General features: G+C 33.9%; 2 long non-coding RNA genes across 4 annotated transcripts; one reads left to right on the top strand and one right to left on the bottom strand.

Moving 5' to 3' along the window:
• Positions 1-696: 696 nt before the first annotated feature.
• LOC126368111 (uncharacterized) lies at positions 697-2,000 on the top strand. 2 transcript variants are annotated; one of them, XR_007566536.1, is made up of 3 exons: positions 717-936; positions 1,065-1,244; positions 1,747-2,000. It is a non-coding gene; the product is annotated as an uncharacterized LOC126368111 (long non-coding RNA). The 2 variants fall into 2 exon arrangements; XR_007566535.1 differs by having other exon boundaries at positions 697-1,244.
• A 180-nt stretch (positions 2,001-2,180) lies between these two features.
• Positions 2,181-3,986, bottom strand: LOC126368108 (uncharacterized). 2 transcript variants are annotated; one of them, XR_007566531.1, is made up of 4 exons: positions 3,479-3,986; positions 3,240-3,358; positions 2,875-3,096; positions 2,181-2,797 (listed from the first exon to the last, which is right to left on the bottom strand). It is a non-coding gene; the product is annotated as an uncharacterized LOC126368108 (long non-coding RNA). The 2 variants fall into 2 exon arrangements; XR_007566530.1 differs by having other exon boundaries at positions 3,240-3,986.
• Positions 3,987-4,235: the final 249 nt, after the last annotated feature.

Genomic DNA, 4,235 nt, shown 5'->3' with positions numbered 1-4,235 from the left:
CTGTATTTTGAAAAATGGGAGTTAGCGGGAAAAAATGTTGTATGAAAAAATCTAAACTGCATAAGTTAGATGCTTGAAATTTGATATGCACTCCCACACACACAAAGGTCTCTCTTTTATAACACGCCACGCGGACGAAGTCGCGGGCAAAAGCTAGTAATATATATGATGAGTTTATACATGTAGATACTTATATTACATACATAAAAAAGAGAATAGCTCGCTGATTAATACATACATAAACTTACTCCTGTTACCCTAATAGAAGGGTAAGCAGAGCCACAAATAAGTATACCTAATAAGTAGAAAACTTGCAGCTTTTCGATACGAAATCCTAAGATGGAAATGATATAAGAGTACGCTCTTATATCATTTCCATCTTAGGATTTCGTATCGAAAAGCTGCAAGTTTTCTATTTATTAGGTACTAATAATATCTATTCCAGGGGGCCTACCGGCTAATTCGCCGAACTTCGGCGACTTGAAAACGATTCAGATAAATCGAAGTTCGGCGTTTGGTACCGGGTAATTTCCGATGTTCATTGCAATCTGGATGAAAATCAATCCATAGATAATAATAGATCTATTAGAGGGGTGCATGATTGAACGAATGACTTTTGGTCTTGCGTTTCGTTGAGACATTTGGTAAACATTTAATATTTTATATCATTATGAAATTAAAAAATACAGACTAATTTTGTATGTTATTTTTATTAATTGATAATACTTTTAGTTAATCACTTTGTAAAGTCTTACAAATGTTTAAAACAAAAGGAAAATGCAACGACGGATTTTTCTTTTGCAACTGAAGTAATGAAACGCAAAAAAAAAAGAAAAATGACGTTATGTTATATCAGCTGACATACTTGAATTCGCGCCGAATGCAACAGTTTTATCTTTTCAGAATTTATACAATAACAACAGTAACGAAAGAAATGTAAGTAAATTATTAATCTAGTAGTAGTAAGAAACAAGTCAAAAAAGAATAGTCACATAATGAACCTATTCATTGTTCAACTAAATAGTTTGTTGGAAACTTGTAAATGTATCTTTTTGTTTTTTTAGATCACCGATTTACTACCTACTAGATCTAAAGAGTCGGAGGCTAGACATGGAGGAGCGACTTGTTTCAGCAGTCGACAAGCTGGCTGGCTACAGCTGCTGAAGCTAATAGCAAGGCTGCGGATATGCAAACAGAGTTGCTTCGGCTGCTGCTGGAGGAAGTTAGGTGAAGACCAATATAAGGTTATTTACTCAAACTTATTAAAAATTGTATGGAATTGGAGCAAGTAGGAGAAGTTTATAAGGATCACGACACTTGGTGGTCTGTCCTTACTGCCTACCCCGCCAGGGATGTAGCATAAAGATTGTATGTATGTTATATACCCAAATTTACCTCCTTGATCAGCATATTTTACTCCATAGCAAGAATAAAGGCCAAAAATAAATATCCTTATACCTTTTTATGTGCTACTTTATTACATTCCAAAATATTTTCTTTACATTGTATTTCATTCCATTAGAGTCGGTAGTGTTCCTAAACTTTTAAATCATGAAGGACCACTTTACAAAATTTCTGCCTTGCCGGGATCACCCAAAATAAATAAAGTAATAACTAAAGGATTATAACTAGTCTATAAAGACTATTACTAATGTACACGATAGACGTCATAAAAACTTTTGTCATATTGTGACTGTTTATATTTCGCATGTATTTTATATGAATTAATGGATTTATTTATTACAGGTTAAAGAATAGCAGCATGACGATTCTCAAGAACGAAGACACTAGAGAAACCTAAGTTAAAATACTTAAGTAAAAACATATGTATTCAATAAGCTTGTATGTAAATATTTAAGCTAAAGTATAAGTACTCCATTTATGTTATTTAAGTGAAGTTGTATGATCCTGAAACATATATTTAATTTAAATACTTAAGTTTGGTCATGTTATTTAAGTGAGTTTGTCTAGGGGTAACATTAAAGTACATTAAAGACAAAGCAACTAGATATCATTTTACCAAGAACTATTTTGAAACAAAAATAATATAGCATCACGCTTCTATTCCCGAAGGGGTAGGCAGAGGTGTATAGTATTTGTATACACCCACTCCTTGCCAAATATGTAATAAAAAGATTTGTATAGGGGTATTGATGAAGATGTTGGATGCAATTAACTTATATTTCCATATTATAGTAAGAATTGGGTACAATATTATATTTGTAGTATGTTCTAATTGATTACATTTCTTCGATCCACCCGCAGGGCTGTTTTGACTACTATTACACATTACAAATAGTCTAGTGAAATAAGGCCCCGCAAGCTTGTATTTATACAAAATAAATGGATTTATTTATTACAAGTTAAAGATAGAAGGATAAACTACTTTATTAAGCACAATGGACACAGGATTAGAGAAATGTATCTACTTGAGAGATAGGTTGGTTAATGAGAGGGGTGCAATGAAACAAATTATGTAATAACACAAAATAAATAAATCTGCATACTTAATGAATATAATTTATTTGATGCCAATAAAGAAAGGTTTGTTTAGATGTTGTATTATTGAATAACAATCTGCCACTTTTGATTACACCACACTGACTTTATAATTTACATTTCAAGGACCACATGAGTCCACTTAATGAACTTAAAACATATTAAAATTAAGGAGATGTTCCTTTTCCCTTCTCAAAGTGCTGTTGTTCCAAATATGGATATCTTGGCTAGCAGTCTAGCACTAACACTCCCATTGGATGCATCACAATAATGTAATGCACATATCTCCATCACAAACCTGAAAATTTAAATATTTTTAGCGACTCAATCCTAAGAATCAAAACAAATGTAGTTAGTTAAAGGCATGATTCTTACCAACATAACATGCAATGAATGGTAATACTTGCTATTGAAGAAGGCCTCTTCCCACTCGTGAGGTTGGATAATGGCAATGTGTGTGCCGTGGATGCATCCAAGTACTCCAATAAATCCAAATTTGTCATTAAAACCTCTGGAGACTTCTACATGCTCAGTTTCTGTCCCAAGGAAACTTGATATATTGTCTCACGATTGCAGGCTGATTGAGGGCATTTGTCACTGTAATATATAACATACAGATATTATATTGGATTCATGTAATGTTGTAGTATAACTTTAATTATCAAAATATAAGGTAATATTTCGCAATGTATATCTAATATAGTAACCTAGGCCATAACCATAATATAGTAACCACCTACCTTAAAGTCGGTTGCACAGTTGTAGAGCTTTGGACTTCCTTCAGATAATGGTCCTAAGTCATGATACAAAGTCCGAAATGCATCTTTTGATAATCTAAAATTATCAATGTAGCTACTCTCTGAAACAAAACAAAATAGATAAGTATGAAATGATCAAAAATCGCTTCTAGTAAGTTCAGCAACTTTTCCTCTGTAAACATTCAGCCACTTGTCAGAAATAATGTTATAAATAGATGTACCTGTGAGAAGTATATACTGGCTTTTCTCTCGAAGTATCCTGCGATCGATTTGCTCAAGATTCTGAAGACATTTTCTTCCGCAGCAGCCCACAATACGACTATCTCCATGACACTGTATTTAGGTATTTAAACACGAAAATTCACGCCGATATCAATTTTACATTGATTAAGATGTTCCTAAAATTTGTCGCCCACCGTAAATAGCTCCTAATATTGTTGGAAAACAGTGAAAATAAGAAATTAAAATTGATCACGGTTACTGAAAAGTGCCCGGCTTCAACTGACACTTCCAATGGGAATCGGCTTCAGGCGCCGAACTTCGATTTTTTAGCCGGTACCGATATAGGTGTCAAAAGTACTGAAATCATTCGTTCAATCGGCTTGCCGAACTTCATGTGACGTCACGAATCGGGGATCGCCATCTTGGCTGTTTACGCGGTACGACAGGATCAAATCGATGTTCGATTTGCTCCAATCTGAATCGGCTTCGTCTTAGCCGGTAGCCCCCCAGCTTAATAGATTCCACTCCTGTGCAAAGGCCTCCTGTTCTCCTTTTCGGGCTAGGACTAATAATACATTAGTTTATTTTTCTTTATAATATTCTTAATCCAAATCATATAACCGGATAACCTAAAAAGGTCTTATTAGATTATCCCTACAAAGGTCCCACCCAACATCCAACTTGATTAATTTGTTTGAATTTGACAGCAAGAAGTTTAAAATAAAGAGCCTTGTCATAAAAAGAAAGCTTTTCATA

The sequence above is a fragment of the Pectinophora gossypiella genome, chromosome 7, assembly GCF_024362695.1.
Source record: "Pectinophora gossypiella chromosome 7, ilPecGoss1.1, whole genome shotgun sequence".
Classification (NCBI taxonomy): domain Eukaryota; kingdom Metazoa; phylum Arthropoda; class Insecta; order Lepidoptera; family Gelechiidae; genus Pectinophora; species Pectinophora gossypiella.
The sequence above is the reverse complement of the archived record's forward strand: the minus strand, read 5'-3'. Positions and strand labels throughout refer to the sequence as shown.